Source organism: Nyctereutes procyonoides, unplaced genomic scaffold (genome assembly GCF_905146905.1).
Source record: "Nyctereutes procyonoides isolate TBG_1078 unplaced genomic scaffold, NYPRO_anot_genome, whole genome shotgun sequence".
NCBI lineage: Eukaryota > Metazoa > Chordata > Mammalia > Carnivora > Canidae > Nyctereutes > Nyctereutes procyonoides.
Window position 1 is genome coordinate 9846361 of NW_026575122.1, and position 20951 is coordinate 9867311.

General features: G+C 42.7%; 1 protein-coding gene across 9 annotated transcripts in view; it reads left to right on the top strand.

Annotated features, from left to right (window-relative positions):
* PDGFC (platelet derived growth factor C) overlaps nt 1–20951 on the top strand; it is a 280573-nt gene that overhangs the window by 92742 nt on the left and 166880 nt on the right. For 2 of the 9 annotated variants that reach the window (XM_055336414.1, XM_055336416.1), the window contains exon 1: nt 5951–6063. The exons of 5 other annotated variants lie outside the window; for them this stretch is intronic. The gene's annotated coding sequence lies outside the window, so the exon portion shown is untranslated. Of the gene's footprint in view, nt 1–5950; nt 6064–18869; nt 19011–20951 lie in introns of those variants that run through there. 2 more of the 9 variants (XM_055336418.1, XM_055336417.1) reach the window with 2 other exon arrangements.

Genomic DNA, 20951 nt, shown 5'->3' on the forward strand with positions numbered 1-20951 from the left:
GGCTGCTAGTGCTGTGCTCAAAGTGCTCTGGGAACGTGGAGTGCCTTCTTTTGCTTCAAAAATCCTCTGTTGATTGACTAAGTGATTGACTCTGCCTGGAAGAGAAGAGCAAGGAGAAAAGTTCTCACAGGGGAGGTGACATAGTTTGAAATGAGTCTGGGAGAGGAAAAGAGGGGAACGTTCTAGGCAGAGGGAACAGCCTGCACCAAAGAATAAGCACAGGCAGGCACGAAAGGCATATCCTGTGGGAGACCAGAAGACTCTGGTGTTGAATATGAGCAGAGGCAAGGACATAGTGGAAAGGCCCCGATGCTGGTCGCAGTGGAACTTAACAAACAGAACAAAAGAAAAGGTGGTCTGTGTGTTTCAGAGCTAGTGAAAACCCTTTATTTTCAGTTGTTTTCGAAGCAGACATGTAGTAGAAGAGGCCTGCTCTGGGGTGTGTCGTTGACTGCTTCTTGGTGCAGTTTTGTCCCAGTCGTTAGGGGTGTTTGGTGGTTCAGAATTGGCTCTAAGGGCAGGCTGGACGCCTCAGTTACACTCAAAGAAGCTAAGCCTGCGTCCACACTACTCTCCCTGGCCTTCTTTATGTAAACAAAGAGCTGTTTTCACACTTCATTCACAAAATGGATGGCATGTGGAATGAGGCTGGGTGAGGGATCAGGAGATTGTGGTGAAAGAGAGGCAGCTCCCAGCACGCTGAATTAGTGTAAGGAAGCTATTACGTTGCAAGAGGCGAAGAAAACAGCCTTAACACTTTTAAGGGAAAGGCTTTCAGATTTTGTGGAAAATTAATTCCTGCGAGGCTACCCTACGTTGAGTGACTGCATCATTTCTCTGGTGAGGTTCATTCTGGTCCCTTGTAGACAGAGCTAGGACTATTTTGTGGTATTTAAGGACTCGAGAAGAAGGAGTTTCCTTCGTGAATGTGCTTCCTAGATGCCATGGCATTTTTTTTTTTTTTTGAAGCTATGCTGTTTGCATTCTAGGAAAGCCTTGTTTGTGAGTGGGTACTATTTTAGGCTTTTCAATGTTTGCAAGATGGAGATAGGCTTCTGTGCTTAAATATGCCCAGCTGGCCATTGCACCTGCCTTTTGAGTCACTCCAGAGATCAGAAACCATTAACAACAGAAGTTGGACTTACGTGGTACTTATCTCATGTTGTTTCTGGCAGTTATTTTTGCTGGGTATTTATAAGGACATCTGTCTTTTAAAGAGTCGTATTACTTATCCTTTTTTTTTTTTTTTTTTTTTTTTACCACTAAGGAATAAATCACAGCTTGTTTCCCATACTGCCACACACATTCATAGTCTGAGGTGGATTGGAAATGCAAATTCAGAGTCGTTAAAGCATTATAATTTCTTTTCCTGTGGCATCAGGCGATATTTGAAATCAGTGTACTAGAAGGAACATTTGCTTAAAATGTGATTAAGATGCAAACAGATGAGAAGAAAGAAATATTCAGTTCCTTACTGGAAATTTCTTACTGGGTTTGGAAATAAAGGGAACCTGCAGTATTCATTTCGGATTTATCATACTTTAAACCAGAGACGTAACAAGTGGGGTGCACGTTGTTTAAGAACACAGGAAAACAGCTTCTGATGCTTTCAAATTACTCGGTGGAAATATATACTAAAGACTCCGTACTAGAATGAGATTTACCATGAGATTACTCATTCAAAGGACAGAGCAAATTCAGCTGTATTTCTTGTAGTGGTTCTGGGATATGTAAATACTATAACAACAAGAAGAACAATTTGATAGTGGACGTATGAAAAGCATTGCTTTGCACATCCAGAGGCAGAGATGGGATGTGCCAGAGGCAGATCTCCTCCACTGGAACTATGTTTATGTTGCAATGGTAATAAAATGGGTTCCCATTACAGAAGCAGCGATGTCTCTGAAGCCTTTTGTTCCCGACTTTACGTTTATTTATAAACAAAAGTGCACTCTATTTGTGGAGGTCTGCATGAAAATGAATCGCCTCTACAAAACCGTGGACTAGACCTCATGGTGTTCTTATGGTTTCAGATGCAGCTTTACGTATATGGAGATACCTATGATGGGCTCAGCTGTGTCTTTACTTTGTGTTAGTCACTGCAGGCAGACTGTTTGGCTGTTTCTAGAAAAATCAATAGTCTAAAAATAGCAGGTGTTTCCCAGGCCAAAACCTGACTCAGATAGCGAGAGATGTTGACAGTCTAGATACCTTAACTGATAAATGCCAAACCTTGAAAAAGTAGTTTTCATCTGTTTTCTCGTGAGAGCATTAGCAGGCTTGGGGTTTATAAGCAAGAAGAAGAATGTAAAATAAGGAATCAAATGATCTCTATGTTTATTTTTTAGAGAAGCTTTTCTTTCACGGTATAAAATCTATCTTTAAACTGTGCTGATAACTTTTAATAGGCATCAGTTGGGTATCCCGTTAAACTAACTGCTTTAAAATGGTTTCCTTTTAGAACCAGCATTTACATCCTAGGAAATCAATTAGAGCGTATGGATTTCACATTTCCCTTGCAATCTTCGTTTACAAGCATTTCTGAATGACCAACCTACCATAGCAAAACACTCAGAGGTGCAAATCTTCTGGACAAAGTGCAAATGCCACATTTACTTGGAAAAATGGAAAAAAAATAAGACTTATTTAATATATCTGCCGAACATTTAAAACTGCAGAAAGTACAGGAAATACTTTTGGTGTATGGGAATGTGTGGTGTTTCCAAACTACAAACATTGTTTTGAAAATTTCCCCGGTAGTGGTGAATTATATGAGACCACGTCCATCTGAGGAGAGCTTGTTTAACTGGCTTGTGGTTCTGGGGCTCATTCAAACACTCTTAAACAAAATAAAGGGAATGGATGTAATAACTTCTTTATGGAAAGGCCGTAAAAAGGTACAGGGCCATGTAAACAAATTGGGTCATTTACTAGATGTTTTAAGTGATAGATTTGTAATCCAAATTCAGGGGTGTGTATTAGGTTTTATAGGACCGTGACCATAGTTTACTCTAAAAATGAGATAGCAAGCTTATTTGTTTGTGTCTTTGTTTCTCTTTAATGCATGGAAACCTGCCATTGCCATATCATACTATATTCTGAAAACATGAGATTTTGAGCACTTGTATTTATAAGTTTGTTCGACTTTGGAAAATAGTTAGAGACCCATGCGTGAAAAGTTGAATTGACCTGTTTTTTGGTAGCACTGGGTTCTGTTCAAGGAAAATAAAATGATTGAAATTGAAATTTTCCTTCTGGGCTCAGACATGTCTAAACTAATTGTAAAATAATTGTTCTGGCTTACAAGAGTAGACTCATAACTACGACTATGTAAAGTAGAAATCCAACAGCAGTTATGATTTACAGTGACTGTAACTCTGCCAATCTTGTAATAAAACCGCTATTATAACCAACCTACTGTGACATTCATTTGTCTTACTTGAGACGTAGGTTTAAAAAAAAAAAAAGTCCTCTCTCAAGTTGTCTCCCTTTAGAGAGAGGGGCACTTTATTACTTTAGGTATTAATTTACTTTCTCTGAAATGGGTATAAGGGCTGTGCCAGAAGAGTCCAACAAAGCGAGGAGGGGGTGGGAATGTAAGCGTGCATGGTGCTGTCTGTGCATTGGTGGTGATGACTCGTGGTGGTGGAAGCCAGAAATAAATTTGGAAATTGAAGTGAGGGAAGGAGACAAAGTCATTTCTATGTTGATACCATAACATTTATTCATTCTGTGACTTCTCTCAATCAGGGTTGGCTCACTTGGCCATAAAGGAAGCAGATTGTGTAAGAAACCTCAGTAAAACTCAATGAGCCTTTCTAAGTTTTGCAAACTGATGGCATCATACCCTACTGGCAACTTGTAAGTGTTACTGCTGGAAGTTTGGCAGCGGAAATAACTGCTCCAGCTTCACAAGCCTTAAAAAACAAGGGACAATGGTGGATATTATAGTTTCTGTGTAATTTGTGACTTGCTCTTTCTTTCTTTCTTTCTTTCTTTCTTTCTTTCTTTCTTTCTTTCTTTCTTTCTTTCTTTCTTTCTTTCTTTCTTTCTTTCTTTCTTTCTTTCTTCTTTCTTAATGAGTAACTTAGGGCTAGGTGGCCTGAAGTCTATGAAAACCCTAAGCCCTGCTTTCAGTTGGGTTCCGTGTGACCTTAAAAACAACAATTCACATCTTTTTGCCTTAGTTACCCTCCCACCCCTTTTATATAGCACGGAGTTCCGTGTGGTTATATAGGACCTAAATGAAAATGCGTGGCACTGAGGTGAGTACCACAACGGGACACCAGTACCTGCCTGGCACCATGAGGCGCAGTGAGGGATGTGACACTGAATCAGACTCAGCAGTCACTGCCTTTAAGTAGTTTAGGGCGGAGTGGGGTGAGAAGACATGTAGCTCGCTGTAATACAGAATAAAATACAGTGCTCCGTGGGAATTGAGGGAAAAGCAAGATTATGTACAGCAAAGGCATTAGAAAACACTTGGGAAAATTGTCAGGGGAGGCTTCTGTTCTGAGCAAAGGTGCCTGGAAAGATGAGTGACGCGTGTGCATGCAGAATTGAGGGTACAGTGGGGTGGGTTGTAGGAGAAAGGGGGTAGTAGAGGAGGGGAGTCCAGGAAGAGCCATGCGGTGAGCCCAATGTGATGTGTTCTGAGGGAGACCTCAAAAACAGAGTCAGTGGGCAGGTGATGAGAAATCAGAGACACCACAGGAGGGACACTGACGGAGTACTTAGCCTTGAGTAACTAGGAGAGGGAGTGATTCTGCGTGCTTCAGTGTAGACGCCCTGTCGGACTTCCCACCGGCGATTCGGGCACCCAAGCCATGGACAGAATCTGAGTCCTCAGGGTGTAAAGCAGGTGGAGACAGACTGAAGGTTGCTGAAGAGTGAAGAATACAGTTAGAAGGAAAAGGAAATCCCTCCTTTGGGGTCCAGAGCCATGAAGGTGGGGGTGAGGGGGGAAGCAAGAGAGAGAAATGACAGAAAAGAGGAAGAGGGGGGAAGTAAGAGAAAAAACAGGAGCAGAACTTTAAGGTAGATGGAGGAGGGTGCTAAGGAGAGAGAAAAGTCAAAGAACCCGGCCTGCAGGGTGAAACACCACAGAGATTCAAGACAGTGGGGGTCGATGGGTAAAGAGCTTCTGATTTTTCAATGTTGACCAAAGACAAAAACGAGAACATGGAACCTCTTGAGTGTAGTAATGCGGGGCATGGATGTGGGAGCAAGAATGGTGATGGAGTAAAGTGAAGAAGTGAGACATCGAGTTTTTAAGGCTTTGGGGTAGGTTTTGGTTTATGAGGGAAGGAGGTAACGGAGTGGCTCCAAACTGGAGGAAAAGAAAGAGGAAAGAAGCCCTTTTGTTTACTTGTTTTGATGGGTTCGAGAGAGCTCTAGAGGGGGCGAAACGGCTAAATGTGTGACGAGAGATAAGGCTTCTGGGCTGGAGGTGTCCCTCCTTAGCTGCTGGAACAGGAGAAATGGCAGCAGAGCATTAGGCAGCATGGGCAGCGCATGGCAGACAGAACTGAGCATCCCTGGCAGAGAAGTGGGAATTAAAATGTTGGAGGAAGTGAGCCTTGAGACAGATTTTGACCCAGTGGGAAAGTGACAGGAGAACAGGAAAGCTGGTAGCCGTGGCTCCCTGCCGGGGGGTCGGCCCCTGTGGTGACGTGCTGGCCCTGCCTCACGAGGCCAAGCACCGGTACCAGGAGACGCGCCATAACCGCCATAACCGAGGTGGGTGTTTGTGCCGGGTCAGTCCACCTGGAGACGACGAGAAGGCAGGTTTTGGGATGTGGAGAGGGAGGAAAGAGTGGGGCCGGTAGGCCAAGATTTTTGAGTGCCCTCAGCAAACCCCAGTGATAGGGAGGGAGGGGCACGGGGACACTGCGTGTTAACAAGACTCATCGAAGCCAGAGTCAGTAGCGACTTTTAACCTGTTCTCCAGCTGCAGGTGTGGAAAACAACCAGGGGGCTCCGATTACATGGTCCCTTCAGTGGCCCTTCCTTTATCTCTCTGGTGCCGATGTCCCTCAAGTGTGCCCTGAAAACCCATAAAAGGTAAGGTGGGGGCACCTCTGCGCGCCTCTGGGATCTGTGCTGTGGGAGCTCCAGCATCTGTTGCTAGCCCTGCACGGGGGGGGGGGGGGGGCGGTCGTTTTGTGTTGTTTTCAACAACTATTAAAGCCGCATAGAAAACTGTTGGAGGTGGGTTCAAGTTCCAGCTATGGCTTGCTCAAGAGAAGCACGGGCCTCAGTGTGTGGAGTCCGCACTCCCCAGGGGGCTGTGTTCCCAGGACGTTTGCAGGCTCAGGATTGTCAGGGGGATCTTCTGTGTTCCTGTGATCAGTGGCAACATGGACCTGAAAGTGGTTTGTTGGATAACCACGGCTATCGGGCCTTGATCAAAATACAACTTTCCTTTTGCTGCTTGTGAGTTTTATTGAGCAGGGGAGGTCTTCCCCTATCCCAGGACGGAGATTTCTGCGCGGCTTGGCTTTTCAGTTCACCCTTAGGAGACACCGGGTTCTAGAGTGGTGTCAAGTGGGAACACCCTATGCTTCAGAATCAAGATTTCCCAGCCTTTTGGAAATTAAAGTTCCAGATGTGACAACTGTGGACCTCTCCGCCACCTCCTTACTGTCGCTTCGGTGTGAGGGTACCTGTCCTGTTTGGCCCGCGGTGCCATTCTAGCATCTAGTTGCCCACGTTTCGAGAACTCCCTGTGTCTCACAGCTGGGCTTGCTTTCAGAGCTCCAAGTCTGAGAAGGCGACTTCAAATGGATAAGTCTTTGTTCTGCTTCAACCTGATGCCTTCACAGACACTTCCAATGTGTGATGCAGAACATGAAACAAGCACAGAATTCTTGTCAAGCTACTGAATGAGAACAGTTCTATTTTGTGAGTGGTGGAATAATTATGTTTGTAGTTCCTGCATTCTCACTGCCATCACCCTAGGTCAGGTGCAGGTTACCTAAACTGTGGCACAGTGTCCTTCTTCCCCCTTAGAAGGCTTTCCCCCACTCCCTCCCACCCCTGATGGATCATGTACTTCAACCCCCATGATGGAGGTTGAGGCGGAATAATCATCCTGTAGCAGAGCTCTGGTTGTGTTCCCTCAGTGCTTCTCAAACTTTAGTGTGTACACGCAGCATATCACTTGGGGGCTTTATTAAAATGCAGGTTCTGATTTTATGGTTGTTGGAGGGGCCAGAGAATTTGCATTTTAGCAAGCCCCCAGATGCTGCTGCTGGACTGAGGACCAGACTTGGAGTAACAGGGGCCTGGCTGGGTGTTCTCAAGGTCTGCTGTGATCTCACCTCAATCTTTCCAGTAAAAAGATTGCACAAAGCTGATCTCTTATCACCACAGAGATGACTCCCTGCCTCTCCCTGGCAGTTCTTCTAACCAAGGAGTCAGTGCAACCCAATAAACATCAAGCGCCTTGTGTTCTAGTTACCATGGCACATCCTGCAAACAGATCAACAAGATGTAGCTTTTTGAGTACTTGATGTCGACAAACCAGTGTGGCTTTTCATACGCTAGAGATCTGCTTACGATGTTAAAGGAACCTAGAGATGTTCCGCATCCTGGTCATGAGAGGCTTCTCATGAGGCCATCACTTGAGTTGGGTCTTGAAGGAGAAGGAGAATTCCCTACAAAGGAAGAGGGTTCTAAGCAGAAGGCATAGACGTGTAAGAAAGCATGAAGTCTACTGAAAAATCAGCTCTGTTTGGTGGGAAATGCCATTGAAAAGATTATTCAGGGATTGTGAAGGACTCTGACATAAGAAGGGGAGTGTCTAGAAGTCATGTTACAGGTCCTAGGGACAGCTACTTGCTTTCCACACCAGCTCCTAATGCTCAGGGCCTGTCTCTCCCACCCCCCCAATTTTGTATTCTTGTGTCTGTCTGTGCCAGATCAGTAACTATCCACTGAATGATCCAATTTAGGTTTTGTATTTTTGCTTTCTTTGCTTTCAAAAAAAGAAAAAAAGAAAGAAAGAAAGAAAAGAAAGAAAGAAAGAAAGAAAGAAAGAAAGAAAGAAAGAAAGAAAGAAGAAAGAGGTACATCGGGATGATCGTAAAATGCGGAGAAGCTGCAGGAGGCAAGGACACCCATTTGAAGGCCTTGGTGATAGTTTAGATGAGTAGGTGGACCAGTTACCCCATGTGTCCCTCCCTCCACATGTTCCAAGCCCGTGTGTACTCAAGGTCCGACAGGTGCCTCCTCCACCAGCCTTCAAGCTCTCCCATTCTGGCCTGCCGCCCTGGCCTGAACTCCCAGTGTGTTGCAGAATTTACCAGTCTCTCCCTTAAATTCTGGTTCTGGAGGTGTCTTTTCTGTCATAATTTTCAAGTGCCAGAGAATAAAATGTTGACTCATCTTTAGCTTTAGTGTCCCATTAGGTGGTAGGACTTTTAAGTGAAGTGAAAACAGCTCACTTAGACCCAACACCGCCAGTTCTGTTGTAGTGTTGGCATCTGGTCTCACAGGCCCTCCGTGATAGGCTCTAAAGAAGTCATATGCTTTATTTCACAACCGAGGGATGTAACTGATGTCTGGCTTCATTTTGAGGAACTAAAAGGGGATACACTGGAAGGCCTCTTAATCTTTCTGCTTAGCCTGAGTAAAATGAACGTACAAAGAACCTTATTAGCAAAATTATAGTGATGACTGCTTAGAATGTTATTTCCTCAACAAGAAAAAGAAATGTACCATTTCCAGGAAAATTATTTTTAAACAGGGAACTTTATGATTAACGTTTATTACAGTCAGAAAAGCATGACTATCAGAAGCCCGTGTTCAATAGCTTTCACTTATTTTTGTTTCGAATGATTTCCTCCTCCTGTTCTTTCTAGTGAATGTGAGATTTATTCTCATGTGCCTTCTTATTTTCAGTTTGGTTTTCCTTTTTTTTTTTTTTGCTTTGGGGTTTCGAGATTGACAACTGTGATTTCTCCCCTGGAAGGCAAAAATCTTGAAAAAGTCATTATTTCCAAAAATCACTCAAAGAATGTGTTTTTTTTTTTTTCCTTGGAAATAAAGTTGATTTTCTCAGCTCTGATCATATGAGATTATGGGCAAGTAGTCCTTAGTTCTGGCATGTGGACAAAACAGAAGCAGCCCCTGGAGAGAGAGAGTTCAAAATTCATGGCAGTAAGCACATGTTCAGTATGCCAGTATTTATGGTGTCACAACCAAATTAAAACCATACCCTCTGCTATTTACATAAGGACGGTACCCAGACTGCACAGGGTTATTTATGCCCACGTTTCTCAGTAGATTTAAGGCAACAGAGTTGTTCAGGACTCTTAGAGGCCTGACTCTTTATTTTCACATTCATTTTATATGTCCCTGTGAGGGAGAGTGAGTTGTCTTCACTTATATTCCTTTTGAAGTCATCCAGAATTAGCAGGGGTGGCATTTAGCAGGGGTGAAGACTGACTTTGTGCTTCCAAATGCAGTGGATTTGCATCCTGGTATTAGTTGCTATGCTGGGGGAGTTAGATGTATGGGTTCCTGACAGTGAACACTGATTGTTTCTTAGATAGAGGAGGAATTTTCAATCTTTCATTTCTAGTGTCTTACTCATGCTATCAGACAACCGGGGTTTCACCCATTTGGAAAAAAAAAAAAAAACAGACATCATACTTTTGGTAAGAAGACATATTTTATGCCTTTTTTTTTTTTAATTTTATGTCTTTTTATGGCAGCTTTTAAAGTAGCACCATCTGGCAAGATTTTCAAGGACAATAAAGTTTCGGAAGTGTTGTTGAATATACATCTCATTTCTCTGCTTTTACAAGCCAAGGATATCTAGAAATTTAAATCATAACACGTGATGCACTTGCGCAGCAACGTAAGGGACAAAGATAATGCAAAAGCTACAGTGGGCAGCAGGTTTGGTAGGAGCCAGTGAATCACATTTGCTGGTGGATGTGACATCTGAGTGTGAATGCATTCTTAATGACCTTTTTGGAAGTCCTAGATTCTTGCCACATTCCTTCTGATTCTCCTTCAGCTGAGACTCTAGTCTAGCAGACAGTCTGGACAAGAAGCCAGTGTGCTAGATGTCTTTGGTAGATCGGCTGTTGGGCTTTTTGGGAGGTGGTCATAGAACCATCAAGTAAGTCATCAAGCGGAAGTTTTCAACTACTGGTGACTGCAAGTGGCAATCTTTTGTGCAAAGCAGGAGGCTTTTCTCATTTATAGGATAAAATATATATATATATATTTTATGAGTAACTCTCACATGAGCAAATGAAGCTTGACTATGTAAATCTTTTTTTTAGGATGGGATGGAATCCAAGATATTTAAGAAGTTATTTTATTTTTTGAGTCCAGTAATTTAAACATTGTGCTTAGGCTCTTTTCTTGGTACTCCAAACATTTATTATTAAGATTTCCTTTGGTGTTTCCTTAAAAAGACAAAATTCATCGTGCTTTCTTTGCAAACTATTGTCTTAAACATACACAAAACAGAAGGCAAGCTTCACTATTTCTTTTAGACGAATTATTCAGTTGTTTTTATGCCCACGAATTTTTAAGTGATCACAGATTTTTTTCACTAATCTTTTCATGTATTGTTTTGGTACTGGAAAAAAAAAAAAAACCTGTGCAAATCCTCTGTGTGTTTAAATCTAGGATTTAATTAGATTAATAAAAAAATACTGAGGAAATTTCTTTGGTCGTGTATTAGAAAGTTGAGGAAGATCACTGGCTTTTGCAGTTCATTAGTGGATCAATGTATTGAATGTTTAGCGTTAGGGATCTCATTTATCAGACAGTGCCTTAAGCATTGGGGAGAATTGGCATATGCTGTTTACATTCTTGTCTTGCTGCCAAATTGATTTTTCCATTTTGTATGTGACTTAGGTCTTTGTACTGCAAGAGCTGTCAGGTTAAAGAATAGTTTCTATCTTAAAACATGATTGGATTGTTCTAACGCTTGTCAATAGTTTTGGTGAATAAACCAAAAATACACTTTCATTTAAATGTTCTCGAAGGTATCTATTTGATTCTCTGCGTAGTAATGAATGTTGGTGACTACCTCAGCGATAACTGACAACAAATACTGTATTTCCTAAGAAGCTTGGCAGTACCCTCGTATGTCTGTGTGTAATAGCTAACCTATAATTTAGGCTAACTCCATCATTATCTTGTGACTTGAGATTCTTTGTTTTTGACTGTTTCATGATTCCTCTTATATTTTATGGAAAACACCTTGTTTATTTAAGGGCAAATAGGATGTTGGTAAAATGAGCTATTTAGTAAAAGCCCTTAGGGAAAAAGTTTTAATGATTTGAAGACCCAGTATTTTAAAATCCAGCAGATTTGCCCTTTTGCCTAAATATATAATGTCTTATGTTGTAAACAGGACATTTTTTGTTTCATTTCAGTGTACATGTTAAAACAGGTTACACAGCAAATAAGCTAATGTGACCAATCATTGTCATTTTACTTTTTTTGGGGAAGGAAATCTGAAGCAGAAGAATATTCCTGGAGGAAGGATTTTTTTTTTTTCTACCAATTTAGATATTTCACTGACAGTCTCTTTGCCCCTAAAATTTGTGCTTGAAATGGCCCAAAGATTTTAAGTGTGGTGCATTTTAGGGGCCTGAGTATCTCTGTGGATTTAGGAATGATTTGCTTTGGACCTTGGTGCAGTGAGTCTGCAGTAGAAACAAGGATTTTAATCTTTCCAATCAGACGGAGCCTGGATCTCCAGGTTCAGATTTTGGCTAAATTGAGAAAGACCTTTCTCTGACTGGATTAGCATCACAAAACTAAGGGGAGCATCTGGTATAGAGGCAGAGGGGTTGGCTTCTTTTTATTATCATGTATCATTTGAGTTGTATATGATTGTATATGATAGGTTGATATCATGGTACTCAACCTGAAACCACTCAGGAGTCCCAGTTAACTTGTGCCCATTTGTTATGACATATCAATCAACATTTTCATTTTGACATTTTTGCCAGTTTTTATCAGTTTCTGAATTTTGCATTTCACAGAATTGTGAAGTCACTTAGCAATTTAACAGTTACGCACATTTCGAAGATCTATGTATTTGTGAATGTAAGTGGGATTTTCCCAATTAAGCACTGCTTTTCAAATGTCCTATTAAATTGTAGGGGGCCGGTTGGGGTGGGGAGGCAAAAAACAAAACCAAACCAAACTTTCCCTCTATCCTTTTAGGTTCTGCTGTGTGTGAATTAAGCTGATGAAAAATTAATAGGAGAAAAGGCACAGAGATTTTGTTAATATTTTAAATTTTATGTGCATAAGGGCTTTACAGAAAGAAATGGAAAACCCAAAGTAGCAATTAGATTTGGGAGGTTTATATACCATTTTAGCAAAGGGCTTTAAATTGTGGGAAAAATCTATTGGCTGGTAGATGTAGGGGGGAGGGCTTCTGGCTGGCTCAGACAGTGGAGCCTGTGACTCTTGAGCTCAGGGTTGTAAATTCGAGCTCTCCGTCGAGTGTAGAGATTACTTAAAAATAAAATCTTTAAAGAAAGAGAAATTTATGGGGGAAATTAATGGGAGATAAGAGTTATTTTAGTCAGGTCTGTTTATGCAGACTTGTCTCCCTGTCTCCGATGATAAGGGTACCTCTCCTCATCGTGGTACGGGAAAGGGGCGGGTGGGGGGGAGTTTATGCCACCTTTACAAAAGGAAATTTATGCTCTGCTTTTAGGCAGATAAGAGGAGGGCAAAGAACTTTTCCTGCATTTGCTGATACTCAGTTGCCTTAACTCAAAATAATCCTTGTGCCAAAGCGGCATATTTTGGGGGTGGCGTGCTCTATATCCCCTTTGTAACCACTGGGTACAACAGTTGGCTTTTTCTAATAGCTTATGTGGCCCAGGAAAAGGGGCAGAGTGGGTGCTGGTGGCGGGTGGGGATGCTGGTGCTCCTGCACCCCCGAGCAAAATTACTTTTGTGTTGTGATCGGCTCCAAACGTTACTTTTATTTTCTGATCCCCTCCTTCTCTTCCTGTAGGTAAAGCTGAGAGTTGCAAACAGCATAGCTGCCGCCAGGACAGGACTGGATCTGTACCATCTCAGATCCTTCCCTAACCGTGGTGGGAAGGAGGGGCAAGGAGAAGCAGCTTCTCCATCCTCCTCCGTGGCATTCTTGATTTCCGTAGAAAATCAGAGGTCATTCTAGTAATACCCCGCTAGGAAATGTGAAGTGTTATGACTCATTTTATTTTGACTTAGCACAGTATAGAACATTTCTTGGCTAGCAAAGAATTCCTTTTCAAACTGCCAGTCCTCCCCAACACTTCTGAATAGGTAGTTCTCTCTTTGCACATTCTTCTGGGTTTAACTGCTGTGTAACCTCCTAACCCCTCATTAATAATTTCCTGAGGCTGGTTTGTTATAAAGAAACATTGCAGCATAGACAGTGTGTGAGTGAGTGAGTGAGTGTGTGTGTGTGTGTGTGTGTGTGTGTGTATGTGATTACTCCTTAATGACCAACTCAAATGGTAGTAATGCTCTGAAGGGAAAAACAAGTGAGCATTAGATTCCTTCCCATTAGTGTGCATGTAAATCAAGGAGATCACACCCTTAGGCAGAAGGTAATGAATGCCTTTAACTTCTCTTCATTATTCAAATTAAATGGCTCACTTTCTATATTGTACACACATTTAAATGGCTTGAGTATTTAAAGGAATCATCATGAATCTTTCAAAAGCTTCTTAATATTAGGATGCCAGAGAATAGATTTGTCTCCTTTTGCTTCTTAACAAGAACAAGAAATCACGGAGGAACTGAGTGTGTTTAGAGATGGGCATTTGGGTTTCCACTCCTCTACGCTGTAATCTGTTCTCACCTTTCTCATATTTCAGCTGCACATACCATCAGTGAATTTAACACTGGTCCTGTGGTGGCCAGTAGACCAATAAACCTCCCATGTGAGAAATGCTGTGAATTATACAAAATTGTTGTTACTCATGGGATATAGGGTGGTGATCAAAATGTTGTCTCCTCCTGGGAAAATGCTCAGTCTATACTGTTAAGTGAAAAAGTAGGGTGAAAGTTGCATTTTAAGTGTTTTTATGTATGCCCACAGTAATGTTTCCATGTAGAAAGACTAAAGTCTGCTAAAACGTTATCAGTATTTTATCTACAGGGGCTGTCGGGGAGCAGTGGGGGATGCGATATTTTACTCCCTAAAATGCATTTAGGATTTGCTAAATTTTCTATAATTATTTTCTATTACTGCTATGCTAGAAACAAAGCTGTGCAGTTTTTAAGCTTAATTTGAACAATGAGGAAGGGGGGCAAATACAAACAGTAGGTTTTTCTTCTGTTCTCAAGGAAAGCACCTAAAACGCAAGACTCATTTTTAGGAGCCTAGGAGATGGTGTTCTGAAAGGTGGCCTTTTGGGGTTAAGACGTAAAGTTGGCTCTTAGTTTTATCCCAGAGGCTAGCTGTGGACACACAGTCAAAGCAATAAGGCTGTTGCGGCCGTCGGTGAGGAGAGCCATCTCGACAATTATCTGTGTTGTTTTTGGCACTTTGCAAGAAATGTTGTTTTCACAAGACCTAAGAGTTTTGTCTGGGAAGAAAGAAGATAGCTGCCAACATTTGGCACCATATGGGGTTTTCTTCTCCTCTCTCTCTCTCTCTCTCTCTCTCTCTCTCTCTCTCTCTCTTAAAGCTTAGTGTATAGTCTGTATATCCTGCTCTTAAGCCTTAAAGATCAAGAAAATATTATTATTTTTTTTGTACACTTGTTGGAAACATCTGGACCATGCCATTAGGTTGCACACCCCAGGGTTTGTTTACAGACAAGTGTGTGATATAAACCATGAAAAAACTCCCCAAATCAAACCCCTGCCTTCCTTTGCAGCTGCATTTCTATAGTGCCCTGTGATCCAAGATCTGTATTGACTGTATAGACTCTTGCTAATCATATTAAGTCCGGTAGATTGAGGAACCACACATTACTTGCCTTTCTAAGTACAGTGTGTCCTTCAGACGTACCAGCAACTGGTCCCTTATTGAAATCCGGCAGCTTCCGCTGGTATTGCATTGACCCTGGGGCTGCGTGCTCGCTTGCTTTGCAGTATATAAACTCATCTGTTCTGTGACTGCCTTCTAGAAAATCAAGAATAAAAATTATTTCAGGGGCTCCTGGGTGGCTCATTTGGCTGAGCATTCGACTCTTGATTTTGGCTCAGGCCATGATCTTGGGGTCTTGAGGTTGAGCCCAGCGTTGGACTCCATGCTCAGCTCAGGGAGAGTCAACTTGAGATGCTCTCTCCCTCTCCCCCTGCCCCTCTGTGCCCACCCCCGCCCCCACATGTGCTCTTGGGCTCATTCGCTCTCAAATAAATACATAAATCTTCAGAAAAAAATTATTTCAAACTCCAAGTATACAGCAGGTAGGAAATTCTCCTCTAAGGGATACTGTTTTGTTTTTGGAAGAAATACTGTATCTGTATTTATGATACTACACTTTCAGTTAAGGGAATGGAAAAAAAAAGACCAATAGAGAAGACTAGTTTTTATACCTGTGATTGAAATTATACCTCAACTGAGGCTCTCTTTTGGGATATCATCCCTCATCAGTTCATCTCAAATATAAGTAATGAAATAAGTAATAAAAACCCAAATAAGTAAAAAACACAAAGTAACAGAAAGCTACATAAATGCTTTGTTTTCTGAATCTCATTTTTTTTTTCATACTGCCCTGATCCTTCATTGTCATGCCTTCATTTTGATGTTTCCTTATTAGAGTTCCATATCTCAAGTGAAAACTTCTGTCTGCAGAGCCTGGAACCCCTCAAAGTGCATTGACCTCTGAGACTGGGGCCATCTCAAGGGAGAACTCTAAATAAAAGGGAGTTTTGAGTGGGGAAGTATATTTGGGGCTTCGAGTCGGGAAGGAAGTGCCGAAGCAAGGCTCTGTGCAAACCCTGAAGGGTAGGGGTGCATCCCAGGTGGAGGATTGGCCAGGCTGCAACTGTGTGTCTACACAGATCCATAATAGGAGATCCCTAGTCAGGGGCTTGTGTGCGTTCCCGCAGTTTTTTTCCCCATTGGTCTTCTGTCCTGTTTACTTCCCAGTGGCAAGAATCCTCAGAAATCCAAAGGACGATTCCTTTTGTCCATTCTGCTGACCTCCTTTCCTTACACAGTTTAAGATTCCTGATGATGACTCATTACCACTGTGCTACTAGGGAGTCTGAGCAGGATGATGCAAATGCACATTTCTGCTTCCAGCCTTCTCAGCATTGGAACAGACGTTGTTCTGGCTTTCCACCCTCTTCACCAAAGTAACTCTAAACATTATTTCAAGCATTCGGAGATAAACCCAAATATGTCTTTTTAATACTTTTGTTCTGGAAATTTTCAGGGCTCACAGAGTCTTTAAAAATATGGGGAACATGCCCTGGGAGCAGGTTCAAAGTATGGTCTCCTGGAGCCCTTCTTGCCTTGTTTTCTCAGAGGTGAAGTCATTTTCTTAGTCATGTAGGTCTTGGCAGCAGGACTAGAACACAAGCGTAGCCCTCAGTTCTGGGCTCCGTTGGTCTCATCCTGGCATGCCTTGCAATTCAAGTTGTCTTGATGATAAATAGGTGAACTCTTGAGAAAAGGCAGGAGCTCTTCCTTCGGTGCCTTGGCAAGTTTTAAGGTCACTTGTTGCTCAGAAAAGGGATTTGTTGCTTAAAAGCATACCGTGCTCACTAAATGAAGAAATCATAGCAAGGCCATTTGTCAAAGCAGGTAAAAATCTTGCTCTGGCATACTCTAATTTTCATTGATAAGCAAGTGAAATAATCTGGGGTGAAATACCGTAGAGTACACTTTATACATTTCTGATTTATACATTTTGTATTTCTGGGTGGTTGGTTTACCATATGCTGTGAAACCAGAGCTAGTATTTTTGCTTCAATCTGAGAACGTATCTGATACTCTAGATGGTAGATAAGGAAACGTTTCAGCATTCCACTTGAAGCTTCTTGATTTTTGAAATTATTTTCTCTAGATCTTCTTGGTCAGAGGTGAAATAATATTAAGTAGTACTTTCTGCAGGACTCATAGCGTTCCTTTTTTGCATATTCTGCAGGCTGTTTTAATAGGTAGGACATGACCTATTTTATCCGTTTCCCCATAAATTTAGCAAGTGTTGCATAGTTTACAAGAAGAAATATCAAAGCATCCTGTTGTTGGGATGATAAATATTACCAGCCAACTATGAGAAGCAGTCAGAATATGAATTCTGATTTCTTTGTTTTCAGCAGTTGATTTGGGTTGGATGTGGCTAGCTTGTGGCAGCAGAGGCCTGGAATCCTTCTGATAAGAGCTTAGGGGTTTCTGGAGTCCTATTGAACTCATGAGTGGTTATCATCACAGAGAGAGTGGGACAGTATTGGATTTTTCAGGTTAGAATTGAAACTAAACTGCTGAGTCTGTATGGTCATTAAAATTCTCAAGGTGCTTTTTGCAAGATTATGAGCTGTTAGGCATCCTCCTGGCCAAATGAGTAATTGCTCTGTCAGTCGGCCCCTGCAGTTTCAGCTGCACAAGGTCATTGCATCCACTCCTTGAACTGTACTGTCACATGAAGGGAGAATGGCCTCTTAAGGGAGATGGGACAGTCTCTTTCATTAACAAACTCATGAATTCATCAGGTTTTTTCTTCTGCTTTGAGAAGAGAGAGGGCAATTGTTTAGTTTCTATGAATTAGTTGTTTTTTTTTTAATTTTTCTTTTACATCTCTGGTTTCCATTTAGGTTTTTTTAAAAAAAAAAAAAATTAAATTCAGTTTGCCAGCATATAGTAGAACACCCAGTGCTCATCCCAGATTTTTTCCAAAGGTTTTCTTTGTGTTTTTATTTTTTTTATTTGTTTTTAAAGATTTTATTTACAAGAGAGAGAGAGAGAGAGAGAGAGAGAATAAGCACAAGCAGGGGGAGCTGCAGAGGGAGAGGGAGAGGGAGAGGGGAGGGCTCCCAACCAAGCAGGGAGCCCACTGTGGCACTGGATCCCAGGACCCTGGGATCTTGATCTAAGCCAAAGACAGATGCTTAACCGACTGAGCCACCCAGGCGCCCCTCATTTATTCTTTCAACAAATATTTACTGAGCATCTATTACGTATACAGCAGAATGCTAGACAGAGGGGACAGCAACGAACAGAACGTCCAAACCTCTGTCCTCCTCGAGTTTACATTCTAGATGACAAAGCATACATAAATAAGGTATTGGTATGATAGGACATGATCCTGTGTCTTGGGAGAATAGGGGGTGGTGTGGGGTTGGAGAATACTCTTGCAGTTTAAAGCAAGTCCTGGGGGGGCACTAGGTGACTTCTTTGAGGCGGTTGACATCTTTATGGCTTTGGAAGTGGTGGGGGGGCAGGTGCTCAGGAGCTCTTGGTGGGGCGGCCCACTTCCTCTTCACATCACAGGCTTCTGGCCGCAGAGGATGGTGCTGGTCTGGGTGGTCCCTGTGCCTGGGGATCCTGTGCCTGATGCTGCAGGGGGGCGGGGGGCAGCATTCTTGTAGACGGTGGCCCTCTGGTAGGAGGTGGTGGCTTCGGCTGGTGGGCTCCCTGCCTCGTGACCCCCCCCCCCTTCTGCTCCATCAGCCCATTGGAGCCTCCGGTCAGGGTCAGGGCCTGGGCCGCTGCCTGCCCGTCCTCTGCAGGGGGTAATCCCACGTGCGGAGAGAGCGCACCCAGGTTACTCTGCACCTGGGGCTGAGGAGCTGGGGCAGAAGGCCTTCCAGGCGGGGCCGGGAAGAGCGCCAGCCCTCAGGGGGGGTGCCCCCTGGATCCAGGGCAGCTGGGTAGCTGCATGAGGCGGGAAGATGAGCCATGCATTTTATAGGGATGATGATCTCTCTTGCTTGGGGTTAGTCTTTGGGAAGGGGACAGGTGCCACCAGACTGGCTTGGACCGGCTTGGAGTGGGTAAGTGGGCAGATTCGGGCTATGTTCTGCAGTTGTCAGAAGCACTGGCAGACCAGAACTCAGGAATGGTGAGTGGATCGTATGGAGCAGGCCCCAAACTCTCACCTGCAGGTCTGGACAGGCATCTTGGTCTCTCTCTTGTTGTTTATGTCTTGAAAGTCTTCAGGCTGCTGTCCCCTGTTCTAACCAGGCACCAGTAGACGTATGAATGGATTGTGACAGGGAAAGGCTGCAAACATGTAAGTTGGTGATGGATTTAATTGTTCACTTTGAATAATGATAAGCGGTCAATGTAATGTGGGTTTAAGATCAATAAAAGGGAAGGAAGCAAATGTTGTATTGATTTGGAACAATATTACCAACTGCTTAGCTAAGTGGAAGAATGGCTTTAAAAAAAAAACAAAAACAAAGGCAGGTTATACTACAAGAAGAAATTCCATTTAATAATAAATATAGTTAACACTTAAGTGCTTACTCTACACCAGACCTGCATTAATGTATGCTTTACGTATATTAACTCCTTTAATCCTCACAAAAAACCTATGAGGGCAATTACTGGTATTATTCCCAGTTGAAGGAGAATGTAAGCCATTTGCCAAGGTCAAGTGGCTGATCAGGGGTTCCTACAAAGACTGTCTGGTTGCAAGGTGCATGCCCTTAATCGTTACATTATACTGCTTCCAATAGCTGCTTTAATTTGTTAGAAATATAGCTCTAATTTGGTTAGATGCTGAGCAGGCTTGCTTAGCCGAGGGTCACTTCTTAAATGTAGAGAAGTAAACGAGGGCTCTCAAAGTACCCTGGAGTTTTTGTCTTGCTAACGCCACATATTTATTTTAAGGGGAAGTCTGGGTGTTTGGGATGAAAAGAATCCATAGAGGAAGAAAAGACAGAGTGTGAAAATATGACTTACTGAAGTCTGCAAATGAAGCTTTTAAAATTTTTTTTCAAGATTTTATTTATTTATACATGAGAGGCACGGAGAGAGAGGCAGAGACACAGGCAGAGGGAGAAGCAGGCTTCCCGTGGGGAGCCGGATGCGGGACTTGATCCCAGGACCCCGGGATCACGCCCTGGGCCAAAGGCAGATGCTCAACTGCTGAGCCATCAGGTGCCCCTGGAACCGGCTTTAAATCCTGGTTTACCTACTTGTTAGTTACAGTATCTTAACTTAGTCACTCAACCTTTCTGAGCACCTACGTCTCCAATTTGTAGAATTTTGAAACCAAGAGCTACCTCCTAGCACAATGTCCGGCCTACTTAATAAATTTTACTTTCTTCACCCATCTCTCCCTCCAGATTAGCTAAAAATGCACACAGGCGTTTCTTAAAAGCAATTGCATAGGATGAAAAACAGAAAAAACTTAACGTAGGGAGGCTAGCAAAATAGTATGATGTGCCTCCGCAAGAGAACATTGAAGAGATAATCTGCGTGCATTTACTTAGATCAGTGCTTGTCAGACTTGAATGTTTATTTGAACCTTCTGGGATCCTGTGAAAATACAAAGTCTGCTTCAGCAGGCTTGGGGTGGGGCCGGAGCGTGTGCACGTCTCACATGCTCATGTGATGCTGATGCTGCTAGTCTGTGGATCACACTTTGACCAGCAAGATTCATCAAAATAGATTTACGAAGCCTGATGGGAAGTTAAAGTGACCAACATCACATCCGTATGGGTGCGACAGTTAGCCTGAGCTGTTCAGAGATGAAGGGAGCTGTGTCACAGGTGTATTGCAGTCCCTGCTGGGCTGTGCTGTTGATCCATCCAGCCCCCCGGAGGCTGAGCCAGACTTGCATTTCATCTTACCCACTGCTGCCAATTAACCTGAAATAGAAGTGGATAGAGCTCTGAAGCATTATTGCTTAGAAAGGTTCCTGGGGGAAGTGATTGAGTCTCTCTGGACTAAGCACAGGTGGTTTTAGGGGGGAATTCACTCACTGCGAGGAGGATCAGAGTAGATGACTGGTGATGTTCACTTTAGCCTTATGATGACTATTTTATGTCAAACG